Below are 24,125 nucleotides of genomic sequence, written 5' to 3'. Positions count from 1 at the left end.
CCTAAATTCTATTTTTTTCCACATTTCCTCACTCCTAATAGAATTCCCCTTCATTTCTTGCAATCACTCCATCAGCTCAAACTTTAGATACTTGAACTAACCACAGCTCTCTGATTTGTTGTGCACCTGTGTTCTGTTTCATTCATGCTATGTGCCTGTACCTGTTAACTTAAAAAAATATGTTAATTCCAGATGGTTTGGAAAAATAGAATAAAAGAAAAATGAATGTTACATTCATAAGTTATTTAGTGTTTTTCTTATACATGCATCTATATACATGAATTATATCACACAATGTAGTTTCTTTTCTTTCCTACTTATCTCCACACTATGATAACATTATGACACAATCTTAGAATATTTTAAAATAGTGATTTAATGACACAAGTTTTAGAAGGTTAAAGATTTTAAGGTTATTATTATTATTATTATTATTTTGCTTTTTGGGTCACACCTGGTGATGCACAGGGGTTACTTCTGGTTCATGCACTCAGAAATTACTCCTGGCAGTGCTCAGGGGAACATATGGGATGCTGAGAATTGAACCTGGGTCGTCCGCTTGCAAAGCAAATGCCCTACCCACTGTGATATCGCTCCAGCCCCAAAAGATTTTAAGTTTTATGTAGGCACTCTGTTGATTCCAATTGCTATATGACAGTGAGTAAAGGTAGGGGTTATTTGTTAGAGTTAGAGTGGGTATTGGTATTGATTGGTTGCTGTTAGTTATAATGACTGGTTCCTGTGTCATAACAGGAATGAAATATTTTGAATAACATCTATAGTTAAATCATCACATCTATGATGTTCCTATTCTTGGGACAAGCAGGCAGTTAAGTCATAAAATATTTAAGCTGTTAAGTCATAAAACTCCTCAAATGATATTTTTTTGGTAAATAAATGATAAATTATTTTGGTTAAACTTCCTGAGATTTAGCAACAGGACAAAAATCATGATTTTTTTAATGGCTTGGTGCATATTGCGAGGGAGTACGTTCATTGACAGCATACTCCTGCCTTCTAGAAGGGTGCATGTAGGCAGGTCTAAATTGCATGATTTTGTTTTATTTTTTAAATTTTCTTTTTTTTGGGGGCGGGGAAGGAATGGTGCTATACCTGACAGCACTCAGAACTCAGGGCTTATTCCTGACTCTGCACTCTAGGATCACTTCTGGCAGAGTTTGGGAGACCGTATGTGGGACTCAGACCCGGTTGAGCTTAGTAAAAGGCAAGCGCCCTACCTGCTATACTATCCTTCTGCCCTCCTGAGTAGTCACTGTCACTATCACTGTCATCCCGTTGCTCATGGATTTGCTTGAGCGGACACCAGTATCGTCTCCATTGTGAGACTTGTTGTTACTGTTTTTGGCATATCAAATACACCAAGGGTAGCCTGCCAGGCTCTGCTATGTGGGCGGGATACTCTCCGTAGCTTGCAAGGCTCTCCGAGAGGGGCGGAGGAATCAAACGCGGGTTGGCCACGTGCAAGGTGCTTACCTGCTGTGCTATTGCTCCTGCCCCCCTGAATAGTACAATTTTAAAGCAGATAATTTTCCAATATGATTGTCGAAAATTGGTGTATTTCTTTTGGTCATTTTAAAATGCAAACATTTGAATATTCTTACAATGTATATTGACATTTTTTTTTCTCTGCTAAACTTTCTGCTCTACATTTCATCCATGTTTCTAGGCTCATTCTGTCTTTACTGCTTTTTGTGACCATGACAGCTGTCCCTTTACTGATTGCCAGGATTAGTTTGGCTACTCTCCTTGGCAGAACTGGCATCATTTTTTCCCCCCTTTATAAGCCCAGTTGTGGGCATCCTAATGAAGTTCCTTATTTTAGAAAAGTTCATTTTGAGATTTGTGAATGATGTGGCTTCCTGTGGATTTGTTGTTTTTTCAGCCATAATCTAAGTTCTCCAAGGGCAAGAATTTCCTTTTAATAAAAATAAAATATCTGTTGGATATATATACTGATACATACTGTTTAACAAACTATTCCCAAACATAGAAGCTTATAATAACAATTTCTTATTCTCTCTCTCTCTCTCTCTCCTTCTCTCTCTCAAGTAGTTGCTGGACTGTTCTAGCTTGAGGAATCTCTTATGGTTGCTGTCAGATGATAGAAGATACTAGAATCTTCTCATATGAGCTGGACATCAAGGCTGGTTTCTTGTCTCATGAGAGAGATAGGGCTGTAAAGGGCTGTCTGCCCACTCCTCCCCTTTTCTTTGTCTTGGTCTCTCTGTCTCTCTTTGTCTCTATCTTTTTATCTCTGTCTCTCTACCTCTCTCTCTCTCTCTCTCTGTCATAAGCATTTCTCTTTGGCTTGCTTTGTTTTCTCAAATATTACAATTTCAGGGTACTTGAACTTCTCACTTGCTGACTTGGTTTCTCCCAGAGCAAGTACTCCAAATCTCACAGGGTGGAAACAGAAAGCTTTCCTAAGACACAGACTTAGAACTCATGTAGCGGCACTTCAGCCACATTCTGTGGGTCTAAAGGGACGTACAGGGTCTCAAACATGAGAGGCCTGGTTAAATAAAAGAGAACTGCAAAGAGAGTAAGTACAGGAGGGCCCTTTCTGGAGACAAACTAACACAGGTGCCTGGCATTAAGTGTGTTAGGTCCATATTTAACATTTCATAAATTCTTATTGAATAAATATGAATAACATACAAACTGGAGATAAATTATTTTCTGAGGAAGCCATTTGACCTTTGTCTTTCTTTGCTGATGAGGAGGACCCAGGGAGTGAGCCATGAAAAATGAGACTTTGGCGTAGCTACAATCTAATCTCTGAAGAGCAAGTAACCTCACAGAAATTCACTTATGGGTATAATTATATCCTCCTGACAACTGAATATTTTATTACAAGATTCTATTATCTTTAGTTATCTGACCAATATTCTCCTATTTATTCTCATTTTCTGCCTCTGAATAGAGAGGCAGCTATGCCACTGCCAAATCTTCTATCACACACACACTGCTGTTAAACATTATGAAGTTACTTCCATGCCACTGAATATCCTGTGTAATTTATAACATTAGAAATTTGGAGTTGCTTACAGTGACAGTTCAGAGGCCTAGAACTCAAGGTTTTTTTTTTTTTTTCTGAGTATGGGTAGGAGGCTTGGGGGTAGGACAGTGGTGGGGGCACCATTGTGTCTCTGACTGGCTTAGCCAGCGCTGTTTTCAGTCAAGCCTGCTTGGGCTGAAGTGTAGAACTGATCCATTCATTTCCCACATAACAACCTCTTCTGATAGCTTCCAAATAGAAAACACATGTTTTCTTGAGATTTCATTAATTCAGTGAAAGATGATTTCTTATTAACTAGATTTGAGATTACATACCTTTCAGGAATTTATAGCAGAGGGGAATATAAGACACATCAGTGTAGACAGAGCTGGCAGCTATGTAAAGACAGATAGATGATATAGACATGAAATACTACAGGGATTCAGGGTAGCAAGGAAATACTTAGGCTGGCATTTCTTGGTTTGGGTAGTAAATGTGTCCAACTTCAAACCCCAAACCGGTCTCCTTACACAGCCCAACACGACTGGGAAAGGGATATGGAGATTTGTTTCTCTGGCAGCCTTTTCTAAGTGCTTCAGCAGCATAAGGAGACCAAAGTGGGTTAACCCCCTCTGCTCCCTCTAAACAGAAACCAGACAGCCAGAGGACGAGCATTTGCATAGCCACATGGAGGGCGGTCTCGAGTGCTCTCAACTTGAGCCAATATTTGAAATATCAGTAGGTGTGGGGGTTTCTTTGCTGTAGGTCTGTAGGTCCCTGGATGGGTGGGGAGGCCTGGCAGAGAAACATTCCCAGCACACATCGGGAAACAAATGTTCAGATGTTCATTTGGGGCCTTGCACAGCACACATTGGTTTGGGCTACGGAGACTGCAAAGAGTCTTAGCAGGGAAGCGGTTAATGTATCACAGCACACTTTGAAAGCCAGAAGAATCTCACCGCCCCTTCCTCCCATCTGGGGCTGGCTTCTAGCTGAGTTTAGGGGATTTGGAAGGGATTTGAAGGAGGTGTGGTTTTGGTGGTTCAGTTTCTAGAAATAAAACAATCCTTTCTTTTGACCTTTAATGTGATTCAGATCAGTGTCTCCTTGGCAAGAAGCCTTTTCTGTGTAGACAGTTTGCTGTGAATGTAGCCCCTCGGTTTCATTTGATGCTTCTCTCACCAGCTGCCTGAATTTGCAGCGGGAAGCTGGGCAAGAGGGAGCAGTGCCTCTGCCTCGTCTTGTTGTATTGGTTGATGCTTGGCAAGTTCAAAACCCAGCTCAGAGCCTGACTCCTTAGATAATTACTTCTCTTTTATCTGTAAATAATGGAAGAAATAGATCTCCTTTAACACTATGGTTGCACTGTAGCACTGTCATCCCATTGTTTATCGATTTGCTTGAGCGGGCACCAGTAATGTCTCCATTGTGAGATTTGTTGTAACTGTTTCTGACACCTCAAATACACCACGGGTAGTTTGCCAGGCTCTGTCGTGCAAGCGGGATACTCTCAGTAGCTTGCCAAGCTCTCCCAGAGGGATGGAGGAATCAAACCGAGGTCGGCCGTGTGCAAGGCAAACCCCCTACCCACTGGGCTTAAAGAGGGACTTAAAAACTAGTGCTTGGATGGTCTGGAGTCACAGTTTAGAAGAGTCAACTGTCCCAAATGGTACTTCTCTTGCCCTCAGGAGAAAGATTAAAAAGCAAGAATCAGAGAAATTAGGGATGAAGAAACATACCACCAGCTCCTTTACAAACCAGGGAATTGATTAATCCCAATAGAGTCATGAATCTAACAGAGGAAAGTTTTTTTTTTTTTTTGTATTCCATAATGCATGGCACCCTTCTGTTGAAACAGAAATCATATATAGTAGGTCCTGTCTTTTGTCCTTTGCCCTGACACTATAATGAGTACAATTGGTAGCTAAAAGAAAATACCCTGCTATAGAACTTGTAATAAAAAAGTTTAGGTTAGGTTTCTAGGTACTTGATTAAATATGGTATCTTAATATAAGAAAGATTGCTTTTGTTGTCATGGAAACACAATTTTAATTAATGATTTAATTTTAAGATTAACAGAATTAGAGTTAAGGAATCCATCTTAAGTGATGAATACATCATACAAATGGAGGTACATCAGGAGAGCAGAGGTGGGTTACCATGATTTTCAAACTTCAATGGACATATGAGCCATCAAGGCGGCCTGGTAGAAATGTTCAGTTCCTGCAGAGTCTCATTTCGAGGGCAAGGGACTTCTGAAAATTCTATTACTTGGGGGTTCACACATTGAGAAGTGAACTAGGAACTTAAAGTCGATCTTGATCTTTTTTTTTTTTTTTTTTTTTTTGCTTTTTGGGTCACACCCGGCGATGCACAGGGGTTGCTCCTGGCTCTGCACTCAGGAATTACCCCTGGCGGTGCTCGGGGGACCATATGGGATGCTGGGAATCGAACCCGGGTCGGCCGCGTGCAAGGCAAACGCCCTACCCGCTGTGCTATTGCTCCAGCCCCCAGTCGATCTTGATCTTATCAAAGCATCTACACAGATATTCTAAACCCAGGCAGTATAAAATACAATCAGAAGTCAGCCCTAAAGCCCTTCTTCTGTCCTCACTTGTAATTCAGCATTATATACTTAGGGCATGTGTTTGGTCATGAGGAACAGAAATCTGGAAACTAGTGACTTACACTGAGAAGCACTTTTTAAAAAGGGGTAAGGATAAGTGAAAAGTTTTGAGGTAGGCAGTCCTAGGATAGCAGATTGGTTGATGACCCCTAAAAGATACATCCATATCCAAATCCCTAGAAACTGTGAATGTTAGTTTATTTGGAAAAAGGATCTTCGCAGATGTAATTAAGTTAAGATCCTGAGATCAACTCGGATTACCAGGGTGGGCCCTAAATCCAATGACAAGAGACCTTATAAGAAGAGTGAAGCGGAGGGAGATTATATAGAAGAGGAGGCCGCAATGTGACTAAGGAGGCAGAGACAAGATGATGTGGCTATGAGCCCAGGGAAATCTAGTAAAAGTTGGAAGAGGCAAAGAATAAGTTCTCCCTTCGATTCCCCTACAAGGAGTCTACCTGATTTTGGAGATCCAGAACTGTGATAAAGCAAATTTCTGTTCTTTAAATCACAGGGTTTGTAGTAATTTGTTACAACAACCTCAGAAAAACCAATATACCAGTTTTGATAAGGAGGTTCTATTTGAGATTAGTTTCTTTCTGTCTTTCTGCTCAGCTGTCTCTAGACGCACTTGTACCTCATGGCCCTGAGATCAGAGCTGTTCTGTGTTTTATAGTGTTGCTAGCCTGATGGAGGAGAAAGTCAGAGTTAGCTTGGTCTGCCTATACTATAAGAAGCTTTTGCTGGAAGCCCCACCTAATAATTTGTTAACTCTCATTACTGGTGCCCACTCAGCAAATTGATGAGCAATGGGATGATAGTGATACAGTGATACATTGGCAGGAACTGAGTTAAGTAGCCATTCCACCTGCCAGAGAGGCTTGAGAAAGTACTTTAAAATATTAATTTATGCTAATTGTCAAATATGACCTAATTTGCATTGCTTCAGTAAAGGGGTAGATGGATGACAAAACAGAGTCAGAGAACTCTGCTACGGTCATTGTGACCAGTCAACTCCAGTGGTAAAGCTACTCTTTGGAACTTGGACAGTGAGACTGACTGGTCTGCATTATCCTGGAAGTTGTTAGATGAGAAGTGCCTTTTGGACCAATTCTTGGTGATTAATCCTTTCATGGCTTAAAGGGGTCATCCTAAGGTAAAAAGATTTCTATGTTCTGTGAACTGCTTTGATCTGAAAGAAAGTTGCTTTTGACCTTAAAATGACAACTTTCTTGCCTGTGACCCAGAAGTTTTGCAAAGATAAAATCTTGGAGTTATTTAGAAAACATCTCCTTTTTGACACTTTAAAAACATCATGGTTTTTCTCATTAGCTTATTTGGTTTTTCACCATTCTTGGTGGTACTGGGGACAGGGGATGGGTGACGTGTGGGGTTGGGGATCAGAACATGGGTCTACTGCATGCAAAGCATGTGCTCAGTCCATTGCACAATCTCTGTGACCATGTCAGTTTCTTTTAAATAAAAAAAGATAATGTAGTTGATGCTGAAGTTACTGAGTAGGGTTGACATGATTAAAATGAATAAGGTATGAGGTCTTAAGAAGGACTGACTTGTGCTAAGAAACTTGTGTATCTTAGAATTAAACTTAAACTTCGATTGGGCAGCCTTCTGCACTCAGGTGCTTTCACAAGCATGCAGGTTCCCAAGTGGGGCCATTGCAATGGTGGTGTGAGCTCTGGCTTCATTATCTGTCATTCCACTGTGAGCAAAGCTGCCCAATCAGGGCCCGGCTACAGGCAATGGCTGCCTATGGCTTTCATTTCCTGTTTTGACAGTCATATTCCTTTGTTTCAAACTGACTGGAAACAGGATTCCTTGAGCCATGCTTTTAATGTTTGGTGATTCCCAAGGGGAAAGCATTTCGCTATGTATAGAGACCTTTTGTGTGGTTTCAACTCCAGAAGGAAGGACAAAACAAGGTGCCTTGTATTTAGAAGATACTCGGGATGCTACTGAGTTTTTTAAAAACACATTAAAAAAAATCCTTGACAAATAATTATCTCGTTTTAGATGTCAATAGGATTGTGGTTGAGAAATAAGTGGGAACTTTTATGGGTCAAAATAAAAATCTTTCAGTCTTAAGTACAGCTGCCTCCTAATAGCCTGCTAATGAAAGCAAGAGAAGTTGAGACATTGAAGCTAAGGGCATCTTTAAGGATGAAACACCACTGACCAAGCACTGGAAACAAACAAACAAATGGGACTGCATTAAACTAAGAAGCTTCTGCACCTCAAAAGAAACAATGACCAAAATACAGAGAAAGCCCTGGAATGGGAAAAAATTATAAACCTAATACCCATCAGAGAAGGGTTAATATCCAGGATATACAAGATCTTGTAGAACTGTACAAGAAAAAAATAAAACAAAAAAACCTCCAACCCCACCAAAATATGGGAGAAGAAATGAACAGAAACTTCCCAAAAAAAGAAATACAAGTGGCCGAAAGGGACATGAAAAAATGCTCTACGTCACTAATCATCAGGGAGATAAAAATCAAAACAACCATGAGATGTCATCTCACACCACAGAGACTGGCACGCGTCAAAAAGAACAAGAAAAACCGGTGCTGGCTCGGATGTGGGGAGGAAAAGACTCTTTTATTGTTCCTGGGAATGCTGATGGTTCAGGCTTTCTGGAAAACAATATGTGCATTCCTCAAAAAACTAGAAATTGAGCTTCCATATGACCCAGCAGTACTATTTCTGGGAATATATCCCAGGGACACACAAAAAAAAATCACAGTAGAAATGACATCTGTACCTATATGTTCACTGTAGCATTGTTCACAATAGCCAGAATCTGGAAACAACCCGAGTGCCTGAGAACAGACGACTGGTTAAAGAAGCTTTGGTACATTTACACAATGGAATACTATGCAGCTGTTAGGAAAGATCACGAAATCCCGTTAATCACCGATTTTTCGGGCAGGCTCAGTAACCTCTCATTTCGTCCTCTCCCTGAGATCTTAGAAGTCTATCTCGACTCGGCCCTTCCAACGATGTTGCACTGGGGGCTCTTTTAGGGTCAGGGGAATGAGATCCAGCTTGTTACTGGATTTAGCATATGAATACACCATGGGAAGCTTGCAAGGCTGTCCCATGTGGGCAGGAAACTCTCAGAAGATTGCCAGTTTCTCCCGGAGGGAGAAGTAGGCTACAAGATATCTTCTGGGACCTTGCTTTTAAGTCTCTCTCTGGATGTTGGCCGTTGATGGGATTACACATACCTGGGATCCTCTGCCGGTACCTTCATGCATGAGGCCTGTCTGAAAGTGTGGAGAGGGGCCTCGAGCATGGCTGTAGCTAGATTCTGGTGGTTTTCGGCTGCCAGGAGCTCTGCTCGAGGTGGGGAGGGAAGCTGGAGCCCATCCCCTCCGAGGGGCCCTGGGGAGGACAGCCAGGCATGCCGGCAAGAGACTCTCTGCAGTCATGAAATTTGCTTATAAGTGGATAGTCATGGAGATTATCATGCTAAGTGAAATGAGACATAAAGAGAGGGACAGATATAGAATGACTGTACTCATTCGTGGAATATAAAAATAACATGAGACTGTGCCTGCTTGAGCAAATCGATGAGCAACGGGATGACAGTGATACAGTGAATAAGAGACTGACACCCAAGGACAGTAGAGACAAGGACCAAGAAGATTGCTCCATGGTTGGAAGCCTGCCTCATGAGCTGGGGGGAGAGGGCAGCTGGGATAGAGAAGTGATCATTAAGTCAGTGATAGTTGGAGGAATTGTTCGGGATGGGAGATGTGTGCTGAAAGCAGATCAGGTACCAAACATGATGGCCTCACATTATCTGTATTGCAAACCATAGTGCCCCAAAGTAGAGAAAGAGCAAGAGGAAAATTGTCTGCTTTAGAGTCAGGGGGAGGGGTGGCATGGGAGGGGAGGGATACTGGGGACATTGGTGGTGGAAAATGTATACTAGTGAAGAGATGGGTGTTTGATCATTGTATGACTGAAACTCAAACATGAAAGCTTTGTAACTGTATCTCACAGTGATTCAATTGAAAAAAAAGAGAAGTTGAGAGACCCAAGTTCACTACTAGCTATGGATGAGATGATTATTAGTTTAATTTTAATGAATAATTTTAATTTTATTTAATAATTATAATCACAATTATTATTTTATTATTTGTTATTAGTGTTTTAATTTTTGTCTGAATGAAGAAAATTCTATTTCTAGGTAAAACAATAGCAGTAAAGGTATTCAAAATCATCAATATTTTCACAGTGCTATCTGGCTGAGCTTTGGTACAGGTTTTAAATGGAGAGCAATTGATGTTGCTTTGGCTTCTGCATTAGTCATCCTGACAGCACTTCTGGGGAGGGGAGTGGCCAAGAGCAGACTATCAGGACCTTCTGACAAGTTCCAGACCATCTCCTGACCCATGAGGGTGGGGGTGGGGCCTGTTTACTCTCCTAGTTAGTACAAATGGAATAAAGGGGTTTGAGCCAGGCAGTTACTAATTATTATGAATGCATCAGCACATACTGGTCAAAAGGGTGAATGCTGCTGAAAAATATAATTAGACATTTTTGAGAAACCTTGTGCAAAGCCAAAGACTAGTGAAGTAAGTCTATATTGTGTGTGTTTCCCCCCCCCTTTTTCATTTGCTGACTTCTTCAGTTTATATCTAAGTGAGAATCTGTTAAGTAGATTGATTTAAACTCAAGAGAGATAATAATACTGTTTGAAGCATTAAAACTAGCAGGTGATGGCTTCATCTTTTAAACTTCAGTTAGCTTACAATATAAGTTGTATTCAAATAATTGATTGTCTACAAATTGAGTACATTAAATGATGCTTTTTGACAGGTTTCAAGTTGTTTCATCATCTCTTCACTCTAGTCTCCCTGCTCCCCCACCTCGTGGTCTACTGACAACTCAATCAAATGATTCATACACCTACTTGGATGTTCCAAGAGAAAATGTTGTTCAAAACATATGTGGAGAATCCAGTCCTATACTGCCTGGAAGGATTAACCACATGAGAAAATGCTTATGAATCATGTTTATTCCTCTTTCAGGCACTAATTTGCATCTACTCTTCTCTGCACAAGTAAGTTTGTAGACATTCAAGAGTTAGTTCTTCCCCTCCCCACTCCCTGAATATTGCTACTTACATTATTCTCTGAACTTTGAAGTTTAAGCTCATAGAAGCCAATACATACATGTCCATCTCAAGTTTTTAAAAACTATGGAGGATCTCTTTTGCCCATGAAATATGAGATTGGCTAACTGCTTGATGATTTATGCTGAATTCTCTCTCAACAGACTAAAGTCTGCTTGCACTCTGACCCATGGTCAAGAAGTACAAATATCTGTGAGCTTGTTTGGAAAATCATTCCTCTACAAATAGAGGAGTATGTGGAATTGATTTTTCCCCAGTGTCTAAAGTGGATGAATCTTTTCTATTTTTCTTTCTCCTCCATCTTGTCTGTTTCCCACCACTTCTGCTAATCTATTGACCCGATGTTGAGTGAACTCCTAGTTCTGAAAAAAACAGATAATGTTGCTGCTACTTCTAGTTGTACAGGAACTTGCTCAGCCACATTTTCCCTCTGAGATAAAAAGTTATGCATTTTGAGAGGAAAGTTTTCTTATGGCCCAAAATACTTAGCTTACCTGGTTATCTTAGAAATCCCCACTTGGAACTTTTATAGTTTCAATTATTTGAAAGCAAATGGAACTATTAATGATGAACTTTTCTCCAATCAGCTGCAAAAGACCTGCACCTGAATCCTCAATAATTCATTCAGAAAAATTTTTCACGATTTGCCCAGTGAGACCCATATAATTTGGCAAATCAATTAACCTCTGGGGGTCCTTATCTCCAACATGAGAGAAATTCAAGCATGTCTCATCATGATCTAAATTATATGAATCTATTATTTATTTTTCCATGTGCATGTTATGCTTTGTCAAATTGAAGTTGAAGGTTTATAGTATATAGTAGAAGTAAACAAACTCTAGTTTATAGATTTGAGATAATATTCTGGCTCCCCAACACTTACTTGATATTTGAACTACTTATTATGTACCTCTTTGTCTGTACCTCTGTGGGTCTTTTGATTTGTTAAAATGGTGATAGCATTATCTATATCATGTGGTTCTCTTGAGAATCAAAAAAGATGTTTCAAAGACAAAATTTGATTTAAAAAAGTTTATTTGAATACAGGCTTTCCTTTTTTTTTTGAAGTTTGCATTACTCTATTTTGTTCTTTAGAAGACCTTTATTAGTACCTGATTTTTGCTAACTAAAAGGACTCTGAAGAGGATTTTCCACATTTAAGACTAAAGGGAAAAAAGCAACCATGGTACATTTGTTTTGGATCAAGCAATAAGAGAGAGGTAGCGCTTTTCTAGAAAGTGGGTGTGGTGTCAGAAATTACATTAGAAGCTCAGTATCAAGCAGAAGTTGATAAAGGTAAGGTTAAGGATACTATGGCATTCGAGGTACAATACCTACCAATAAAGAGTGATGCATTTGCAAGAGAAGATCTAAATTGAGACAAAAGCAATAGCAAACTGCTTTGGAAGTGAAGTCACCCAGGGAACAGTGTAGGTAGCTCTTGTGTGAGCTTTTCTTGGACTGATGGTTCTGCAGTGATCACAGGCAAGCATGAGTTTAATTTTGAAAGGACCTTAATTTTCATGCTTATAAGATGTTTTGAGAGCTGACAAGTGATGGCATGACTGAAATAGTGAAGCTAAGCAGTCAAGCATACTGCCCCATTTCAAACCTTCCACAGCAGTCTTTGCAACCACATGACAAGGATGAACCTTTGATATGGAATCTTTAGGGACTCATCTACTTTGATGGGTTCAGTTACCAATGAAATGGAGGACCCTCTTCAATTATTTCCTATATCCCAGTGTCTCATATTTTACCAGAACAATTCTCCCAAGCCCCAGATTTGGTATACTTTTGTAGGATTTTTTGAGATATGTAGCTATTTACACCCCCCCCCCAAGAAATTAATGGTATTTTCTCCTTCTCTTTATGTCATTTGGCTTAGGAACGTTTTCATAACTATGCTTCTTTTTGGTTATTGGGGGAAATCTGTGTCTGAAATAGTGTCTGCCACTATGTAGATGCTTAATATATTCTCTTCTCTTAAGAGTTTTATGATTGACACTCACCATAACCATGTTGTTGTACCCTGTGCCAAGCTGTTTCACTCGGGGGGTCCCAGAGATGGGTGGGTGAGACTCCTTCATGCTCCAAGGGATCCAACCCTGGCAGCCAAAAACCTCCAGAACCCAAACGCCATCCTGTTCAGGGCCACTCTCCACATGCTCAGGCTGAGACTCATCCATGAGTGAACCTTTCCCTGGACCACGCAGCCACCTTTGTGGCCACATGACACTTCATAGGACACACTCTACCCATAGTCCAAGAGTACTGCACCACATTTGATGGGATTCAAAGTAGGAGGCAAACAATCTTAGAGGGAAATATTATATTATTTCAGTTCTGCTTTGGGGCAGAGATTGGGATTTGGGATGGAAACACCAGAAATATGGTGGTGGGAAGGTGTAATAGTGGTAGGATTGGTGTTTGAATATTCATTTGTATCACTTGTCATCCCATTGCTCATCAATTTGCTTGAGCGGGCACCAGTAATGTCTCCATTTGCTTCTGTCACGTGCTAATGGAGCCCAACAGCATCTTCTCCCTCCAGGAACACGAAGAGCCTAAAACCATTCGTTCAGGGTCTTGACAAAGAAGTCTGACTATCTCATAGGTGGGTGGCCACACGTTCTTTTTTTTTTTTAATTTTATTGTATCACTGTGAGATAGTTACAAGCTTTCATGTTTGGGTTACAATCACACAATGATCAAACACCCATCCCTCTACCAGTGCACATTCCCCACCAAGAATATCCCCCCTTTCCCACCCTCCCCCTGCCTCCATGGCAGACAATATTCCCCATACTCTCTCTCTACTTTTGGGCATTATGGCTTGCAACACAGACACTGAGAGGTCATCATGTTTGGTCCGTTATCTACTTTCGGCATGCATCTCCCATCACAACTGATTCCTCCAGCCATCATTTTCTTAGTGATTCCTTCTCTATGCCATCTGCCTTCTCTCCTCCACTCATGAAGCAGTCTTCCAGCTTGGAGCAATCCTCCTGGCCCTTGTATCTACTGCCCTTGGGTGTCAGCCTCATGTGATTTTATTCTATACTCCACAAATGAGTGCAGTCCTTCTATGTCTGTCCCTCTCTGATTCATTTCACTTAGCATGATACTTTCCATGTCTATCCATTTATAAGCAAATTTCATGACTTCATCTCTCCTAACAGCTACATAGTATTCCATTGTGTAGCTATACCAAAGTTTCTTTAACCAATAATCTGTTCTAGGGCACTTGGGTTGTTTCCATATTTTGGCTACTGTGAACAGTGCTACAATGAATATATAGGTACAGATGTCATTTCTACTGTGCGTTTTTGCACCCTCGGGATATATTCCCAGAAGTGATATTGCAGGTCTTATGGAAGCTCAATTTCTAGTTTTTGAAGGACTGCACATATTGTTTTCCAGAAAGGCTGGACCAGTCGGCATTCCCACGAACAGTCCCTTTTTTCCCACATCCATGCCAGCACAGGTTGCTTTTGTTCTTTTGAATGTGTGCCAGTCTCTGTGGTGTGAGATGATATCTCATTGTTGTTTTGATTTGCATCTCCCTGATGACTAGTGATGTGGAGCATTTTTTCATGTGCCTTTGGGCCATTTGTATTTCTTTTTTGAGGACACTTATGTTCATTTCTTCTCCCCATTTTTTGATGGGGTTGGAGGTGTTTTTCTTATACAATTCTACTAATGTCTTGTATATCCTGGATATTAATCCCTTATCAGATGGGTATTGGGTAAATATTCTTTCCCATTCTGTGGGCTCTTTCTGTATTTTGGTCACTGTTTCTTTTAAATTGCAGAAGCTTCTCAGTTTGATGTAGTCCTATTTGTTTATGTTGGCTTCCACTTGCATTGGTCAGTGCTGTTTCGTCTTTAAAGATGCTTTTAGCTTCAATGTCATGGAGAGAGAGTACTGCCTACATTTTCTTCTATGTACCTTATAGATTCATGTCTGATATTGAGATCTTTAATCCACTTTGATCTGACTTTTGTGCCTGGCATTAGACAGAGGTCAGAGTTCAATTTTTTTGCAGGTAGCTATCCAGTTTTTCCAGCACCACTTGTTGAAGACACTTTCCTTGTTCCACTTCACATTTCTTGCTCCTTTGTCAAAGATTAAGTGGGCATATATTTGGGGGTCTGTGACAGGATATTCAACTCTGTCACATTGGTCTGCAGGTCTGTTTTTAGCCCAGTACCATGCTGTTTTAATTACTACTGCTTGGTAGTAGAGTTTGAAATTGGGGAAGGTGATGCCACCCATCTTCTTTCTCCTCATGGATTGCTTTAGCTATTTGTGGGGGTTTATTGTTCCATATGAATTTCAGGAGTGCTTTGTCTATTTCTTTGGAAAATGTCATGGGTATCCTGATAAGGACTGCATTAAATTTGTATAGTGCTTTGGGCAGTATTGCCATTTTGATAATGTTAATTCTCCCTATCCATGAGCAGGGGATGTGTCTCCATTTCCTAGTGTCCTCTTTTGTTTCTTGAAGTAGTGTTTTGTAATTTTCCTTGTATAGTTCCTTCACCTCTTTGGTTAAGCTGATTCCAAGGCACATAATTTTCTGAGGTTCTATTGTGAATGGGATTTTTATCCTTTTCATCCAGTTTTATTTTATTTTATTTATTTATTTTTTAAATTTTATTTTATTTTATTTATTTTTTTGTTTAGAGTTACAGATTTATACATTTTTGTGCTCATGTTTCTCCCTTACAAAGTTTGATAACCCATCCCTTCACCAGTGCCCATTCTCCACCACCAGTAAACCCAACATCCCTCCCCCCCTCCCCAGTCCCATCTCCCCCCATCCCACACTGCCACTATGGCAGGGTATTCCCTTTTGTTCTCTCTCTCTGATTAGGTGTTGTGGTTTGCAATAAAGGTGTTGAGTGGCCATTGTGTTGTCTCTAGTCTATATTCGGCCCACATCATCTTTCCCCCACATGACCTCCAACCACATTTTACTTGGTGTTCCCTTCTCTGAGTTGCCCAGAATGAGAGACCAGCCTCCAAGCCATGGAGACAGCCTCCTGGTACTTATTTCTACTATTCTTGGGTGTTATGAACGGGATTTTTTAAAATGTCTCTTCTCTTTCAATATTTGTATATAAGAAAGCCATGGACTTTTGGGTGTTGATTTTGTAATTTGTCACTTTACTATATCGACCTATTGTTTCTAGGAGCTTTTCTGTAGAGTCTTTAGGGTTTTCCAAGTATAGTATCATATCATCTGCAAATAGTAATAACTTGACCTCTTCCTTTCCTATCTGTATGCCTTTGATATATTTTTCTTGTCTAACTGCTATGGCCAGGACTTCCAGTACTATTTTGAATAGGAGTGGCGAAAGCAGGCAACCATGTCTTCTGCCCAATCTTAGAGGGAAGGCTTTTAATTTTTCCCATTGAGAATGATACTTTCTGTGGGCTTGTCCTAGATGGCTTTGACAATATTGAGGAAAGTTCCTTCTATGCCCATCTTGCTGAGACTTCATCATAAACAGGTACTGGATCTTGTCAAATGCTTTCTCTGCATCTATTGATATGATCATATGGTTTTTATTATTTCTTTTATTAATATGATGAATTATATTGATTGACTTGCGAATGTTAAAACATCTTTGCATCCCTGGGATGAATCCTACTTGGTCATGGTGTATGATCTTTTTGATGAGTCGTTGGATTCTATTTGCTAATATTTTGTTGAAGATCTTTGCGTCTGTGTTCATCAGGGATATCAGTCTGTAATTCTCTTCCTTTGTGGTATCCTTGTCTGCTTTTGGTATCAGGGTGATCTTGCTTCATAGAAACTGTTTGGAAGTGTTTTTGATACTTCAATTTTCTGGAAAAGCTTAAAGAGGATTGGAAGTAAGTCCTCTTTAAAGGTTTGGAAGAATTCACTAGTGAATCCATATGGGCCAGGACTTTTGTGCTTGGGGAGGCTTTTTATTACCGTTTCAATTTCCTTGATGGTGATAGGTCTGTTCAGGTATTCCAGGTCTTCTTGGTTCAACCTTGGGAGGCTATAGAAATCTAGGAATTTATCCATTTCCTCAAGGTTTTATCGTTTCAGGCAACACGTGCTTTTGACGTCTTGTGGAATCCAGTCGGTAACAGCTCTAGCCCAGTGGCCATCTCCAAATCGTATTACATGTCCGACCCATCTGATTTTTGATGCCTTGGCAAATGAGACACCGTCTGATTCTTGATCGTCGACAGAGGTCAGGACTTCAGATTCCTTCTCTCACTTGAGTGAAACATAATATTCCAAGCATGCATTTAATGGAATATTAAATTAAATATTAAATTAAATATTAATATTAAACATAATCAAATATTGTTAACTATGTTATAAAATAAAAAGTTTAAAAAATGATTTTTATGATTAACAAAAAGCTGTCTCAGGAATCCTGATTTCTTCTTTTCAAATGCTTCCTCAAGTAGATATGGACATGGCTGCCCCCCTTTTTAAAGAACGGCCAAGTGGGATAAGGTGAAGTCTAGCCCAAGGGGGCCCGTCTCTTGCTTCAGACACAACTTCCTCCTTTTTTGTCATTAAGAGCTCTTGGCAGTCAAAGTGACTTGGGATTTAACAGGAAAAAGCTATCAGCCAGATTGACTCCTGTCAAGCGCTCCATGTCAATAAACATTTACAAGAAGGGAAGCCTGATAAATGTGGCTTCATTCCAAGAAATGTGTGGCAATGGCAGCTTTGTGTCTGGTGTTAAGATCTTTCAAGGTTACTTTTCCTTTTGGCATCAGTTTCCCTCTAGTAGAGAAGTAATTGAAACCTTGTGCTTATGAAGAATTTTATAGATAGTCACACTGACTCATCTTAATGAAGGAGAACAGTAACAAAGGACGAGTGTTTCTTCTAAAATAGGATATACCTCTTTCTGCACAATGAGACCCCCAAATCCTTGCTTTCCTCCTGAAGATGAATCTGCCAGTCTTCAAGCTGGGCAAACATAATTGAGACTTATTTTTGCTAAAGAAAACTTTATCTATTTGGGTTTTGTAAGACTGGTGGAATCATAGGATTTCAGAACTGAAAGGGAATGCAGAGAAGATGGTCTGACTCTATGTCTTCCTCTACTTGAAAGTGAATGAGGTGGGTACAAGTGGGAGATCAATGTAGTCCCCAGGGCTATAGATAGACTTACCTTATCCTACTGTTAGGAGAGACAATTGCTAAGAGAGAGAAATTAAGCTAGAAGAAATCAGGGAGGATCCTTGACCATTACTCTAAATGGTGGACATATATATATGTATATATATGTATTATATATATACATATATATATATACATATGGTTGTCAGATACGATATAGAAAGTTCAGGCTGGTTTGAAAATTTGGACTAACAGCAAAGTTCAGCCTTGCAATTTTTCAAAGAGAGACTCTGCATCAAGAAGATAAGAGATAATGCTAGCATTGACACAGAGGCAGAAAAGATTTTCTCTTGTGGCTCCATATCTCTAACATTTCTACTCACTGCTGCTACTGAGTTTGTGGGCCCCCATTTATACTCAACATATTTCTCTTGCAGGGGCTGGAGAGATAAGGCACTTGTCTTACATGCAGCTGACCTGGGTTCAATCCCCAGTTTTCCATATGTTACTCTGAACGCAGCCAAGGAGTGATTCCTGAGTACAGAACCAAGAGTAATGACTGAGCATTGCCAGGTGTTATCTAAAATCAGAAACAAAAAAATTATTCTGCTTGCTCTAAATAATTCTACAATAATTCTGTTACATTTGCAAGTCTTGTTTAACATGAGTAGAAGATCACATATATATGTATATATATACAGATTTGTTTATTTTAGTGTGCTTATAAGAATTATTTAATATTTTGGTGTATTTTAAATTTTAATTAATTAAAAATTTGGTCACATGTTTATAATAGCATTAATATTTATGGTTTCAATGTACACAATTACTACAACTCACCAACTTCAATGACTAAGACCCTCCACCACAGTCCTTACGTAACTTGTAGTTTGCTTCATTTTCTCTGTATCTTCCCCCAGTTCTTGGTAATCTTAACTTTGTAATAGTCCAAGGCCAAGGGTTTGGGCCACTGTTTGTGCTCAGGACTGACTCCTGCCTCTGAACTCAGGGATCACTCCTGGCAGAGCTCAGGAGACAATAAGTAGTGAACCCAGGCTGGCTGTTTGAGAGGCAAGTACCTTACTCACTGAACTGTCTCTCTAGCCCCAAGGGTTTCTTTTTTTTTATTATTTTTATTATTTTTTATTTTTTTAAATAAATTTATTTATTTTTAATTAATGAATCACCATGAGGGTACAGTTACGGATTTATACACATCTGTGCTTATGCTTCCCCCATACAAAGTTCGGGAACCCATCCCTTCACCAGTGCCCATATTCCACCACCAGTAAACTCAGCATCCCTCCCATCCTCCCCAATCCCATCTCCCCCCCACCCCACCCTGTCACTGTGGCAGGGCATTCCCTTCTGTTCTCTCCCTCTATTTAGCTATTGTGGTTTGCAATAAAGGTGTTGAGTGGCCACTGTGCTCAGTCTCTAGCCCTCATTCAGCCCGCAACTCCCTTCTCCCACATGGCCTTCGACTACATTATAGTTGGTGATCCCTTCTCTGAGTTGCCCTTTCCCCAGAATGTGAGGCCAGCCTCCTAGCCATGGAGTCAACCTCCTGGTAGTTGTTTCTACAATTCTTGGGTGTTAGTGTCCCACTCTGTTATTCTATATGTCATAGATGAGTGCAATCTTTCTATGTCTGTCTCTCTCTTTCTGACTCATTTCACTTAGCATGAAACTTTTCATGCCGATCCACTTAAATAAAAAATTTGTGACCTCCTTTTTTCTAACAGCTGCATAGTATTCCATTGTATAGATGTACCAAGGGTTTCTTTTTAACCACATTCCCCCAACTCTGAGTGTTTCTAGTCACTTTGATATATGCTGTTCTCACTGATGTGAGATGGTTTTTCATTGTCATTTTTATTTGTATTTCGCTGATAATAAGTGACAATGAACACTTTTTCGTATGCCTACTTGCTCTTCAGACATCTTATTTAGGAAAGTATTCATTTCCTCTCCCTGTTTTTTTTTTTTTTGATGCTGCATTAAATTTTTGTTGTTGATCTTTGTGGGTGCTTTATGTACTATGGCTAGCAGTCTTTTCTCTGATATATGTTATGCAAATATTTTCTCCCATTTAGTAGATTATCTTTAAGTTTTAACCCAAGTTTCTTCTGCCATGTAAAAAATTTTAACTTCCTCTAGCTCCACTTGTTTATCTCTTATTGTCATTTCAATGGAAAATAATAATTAAAACACCTCTGACATTCATAAATGATGATAATTCTGTTCAGGGTTGCATACTTCTTATAACAGGGGAAAGTTGTAGTTAAACTGTACATTAAGTAAAGTTCCAATCCACAAATAATTTTTTTCAACATGCATTAAGATAGATTGAGTAAATGTAGAAATTGCAGAATAAAATGGTCCTTTCTTTTATAGTCTTTTAGTATCTATTCTCTTTCAGTTAAAAGAGGGGTTTGTTTTGCCTTTTAATTCTCAGTATCAAGATAATAGTAGAGAAAATTATATAAAATTACAATGCTTTTAAACATTTTTTTTCATTTTATCTTTTGTTTTTATTTTTATTTTATCAATTTATAGTGAGAACAGTTACAAAGCTTTCGGGTTTAAGTTTCAGTCATACAATGATGGAACACCCATCCCTTTACCAGTGCACATTTTCCACCACCAAAAAACGCCAGTATAGCCCCCATTCCACACCCTCCCCCTACCTGTGTGGCAGATGATTTCCACATTACTCTCTCTTTCTACTTTGATTATATTCAATATTTTGACACCAGACCTACCATTATTATTTGGGACTTTACCCCAACACTCAGATCTGCTGAAAAGGCAACATTAGACAATTTGTTTTCTATTGCTGATTATGAATAGCATATGATGTCACGTGGCTGCGATATGAAATTTTAATTAAATCTGGAGGGATTTCTGCCAAAAGACGCTGGGTTCCAAGATTTGCTTGTGAGTCTCTGGAATCATGGCCGTTAAACAGCTTGATCAGTAGCTAGAGGGGCCGTTCGTGGGCGGTGACTCAGGGTCTTGTTGGGGCAAGGGAGGAATAAACATAACTTTTATTAATGATATTTGTAAAAGCTAGCATGCAACTTTCTATTTTGAAATAATAGCTCATAGGAAAATCTTTTTATAGTAGAATTTATATATAACTTTATGTCTTCTTTTTCTAGAAAATGCACAAAACTAAGGGAGATATTAGGAACAAAAAAAGAGATAAATGCAAAAAGCCAATGTTTATAGTTGAGGCAATATCACCAGATGAGAGAATTACCAAATTTAGGAAATAGATGAAGTTGAAGGAGCAGGAACTGAATCAGCTATATGTAGAGCAATGAAATGTATGGAAGCAGAGGGATAACTAACCTACTTGTGCTATAGAATCTCAGAAAGTCTATAGAATTAAAAGCACTTTTAAAGTCAATGTAAGGAGAGGAGCAGAAAATAAGTTAACTGAATCTCTACCAACAGATGATTGAAACAGATTTGCTAAATGTTTACTCATTCTATTCCCTGATTAATAAGTTTAAGGGAAATTAATAAGGGCAACTAATACTTTTTCTCTTGGTAAATAAGAGAATTTATTTTCATCTGCATATTTTCTTCTTTTTCTTTTTGGTTGTTTATTATTACTCACTTTCAAAAGTACCTAGGTATCTGCCTTTGTACATCATTTGAGATGAGGGGAAAATTGACTAAACCCATCCTAAAAACAATGCATATTTTGAAATCAGTTTAATTTAGGAAATGTCTGGTGTCTACTATGTTCAAATGGTACAAAAAGCTAAAAATTCTTGGTGGTTTTCAGAATCTAATTAGGGAGATACACAGCACAGGTCATCATAAACATGGCAGAATATGCTTCAGGGCTGTGAGGGAGGGAAGAACTACGATAGGATCACAGAGGGAGGAGTTCACAGTGAAGCCTGAGGAGGCATGGAAGGCCCCAGGCCTAGAGGGGTCTCACAGAATCATGAATAATGTGATTGGGGAGTAAGTGGTCTTTGAGGTGCTAAGGCTCAGAGTCCTCCAAAGTATGTTCCTGGGAATACTCAGTTCTCAAGACTGCAGCTAATGAACAGCCTGAGGCATACATTAGGAAAATGAAGTATCCATTAAAGCGTATAGTGTGAAATGTAGAAATTTATCACACTGGACTTAGAGATGAGAAAGGGATTAGGTTTTTAGCTTCTATGGCCATTGCTCTAAGAGTATTCCACGATTGGAGGATAAAGATCCAGGGCAAAGCTAGGAATCATTTTGATTGAGAGAAGGTTGCTGTTGCTGCTATAATGCAGGGGACTTAGTGACATCTTTTAGGATGAACGAGTTCTCACAGAAACGAGTTCTCTCAGACATCCTCTGAGGATGTCATTCCCAATATATCTAGGTCTTAATTTGAGAATGACTCTACTACTGAAATCGTGGCACATATAAGATATCACAAAAGCCCTGAGGGAGATATCCAGTAGTACAAGGCTTTTGTAGAGCTTCGTGAAAAGACTCCTGTGGGGCAGTCAGAGTTTTCATTAACTGCTAAGCCTACTTCAACTAGTGTTGCAAAGACAGTAGTAAGAAGACTAAGGGCTGTTGGGACCCCAGGATTTGTTATGGTGGCTCCTGGAAACAAGAATCCTGGTACACAGAGCTGGGCATCCCCAGAGCCCATATTATTAATGTGCCACTTAGGAATGAGTGCTACTGAATTTCCCTTTCTTACTGGCAGAAATAGTGATGATCTTACTTGTACTGCCAACTTAGTTACTCTATAACAATGAACTGAGTAATTTAATGAATTTTATTGAATAATTTTCACATGCCAGGCACGGTTATGACTAATTATTAACTCTCAAAATATACATATCCCTCCATGGACCCCATGGAATTTGTGGGGACGAGTTCCTTCCTAATTTATCTTACTAAAAGGCCCCAGCGCAGAATAACATGAACCCCAAGTCATCATGTAGAATTTGCTAGATTTTATGATTTAAAAATTTATTGTTTGACTGGTGGGTCCTGGATTTTATTGGCTATTTATAATGATTTATGTTCTAGTTATTTACCTAACCATTTGGAGTTATAAGAGTTGTTTCATGAACATCATAATTGACTTGTTTGGATTAAGTATCCTTAAAAAATTTCCTAGAATTTGCTGCAAATTCTAAACTTAACAAGTGTAAGTTTTGTTTATAATTAAGTCGCAGCAGTGAAACTGTATGGTCTTTAATGTCCACAAGGGAACACATTTCTTTTTGCATTCTGGTCCACAATTTATTATTGTTTAAATCAATGCTGGACTCTTTGCATACCAGCCTGTACTTTGGGTCATACGGACTTAACCTCAGAACAAAATCACTTTGTTCAATAAAAAACAGGGCCCCTCCAGTCCTCTGGACTTTTTTCCTTGTATTCTATAAGAAAAAAAGGTTTATTTGACTGCCTGATAACCTCTAGTATAATTCCTCACAGAAATAAACCTGACAAATGTCTAACCCATCCTGCCACAGAGGGGAAATTAATGCCAGCTTCAGTGTTAACTCCTGCAAGGCAGCTAGACAGCATTCTACCAAACAAAGCCTAGGTGAGTGAATGCAAACTCTCAATAACTCTTAAGTAACATGAAAATCTGCTTATTTGTGCAAAGAGGTTTATTCTTTCTTGCATTTTTATCTACACTCAGGTATTTTCAATAGTTTTGAGTCTTTTGTGATATAATACAACTAAACCCTTTTTTTTAGAATTATGGTAATTACTTAATTATCCTAAAAGTAGGTGAACAGAGTTGTAAAAGTTTCAGGTATGTGTATATGTGTGTGTGTGTGTGTGTGTGTGATTTGTGGATGAGGGTCAATATGAGGGCTGAGGGAGGTGGTGCTGTTCAGGCCTTGAGGTGCCAGGGATATCCAAGCCACCCTTGCAGTACTTGGGAGCCCAGGGCTGTGTACTGCAATGTTCAGGGGACCTTGTGGTTCTGAGCATTGAACCTGGATTAGATGCATGGAAGGCATGGGTACTCACTGCTTACTAACTCCTGATCCCTTAACTCCCTATATATAGAACAATTATTATACTTAGGTAGTAGTGGAGAGACCATGGACACACAGGTGGTTTTCCTAGGGGGAGGCTTAGCCCTTGCTCGCTGGGTTGGTCTTTGTGTTTTCCTCAAAAATGGGAAATTTCACTGCATACTTATGGTAG

The sequence above is a fragment of the Sorex araneus genome, chromosome 3 (assembly GCF_027595985.1).
Source record: "Sorex araneus isolate mSorAra2 chromosome 3, mSorAra2.pri, whole genome shotgun sequence".
Lineage (NCBI taxonomy): Eukaryota > Metazoa > Chordata > Mammalia > Eulipotyphla > Soricidae > Sorex > Sorex araneus.
This window is presented reverse-complemented; position numbering follows the sequence as displayed.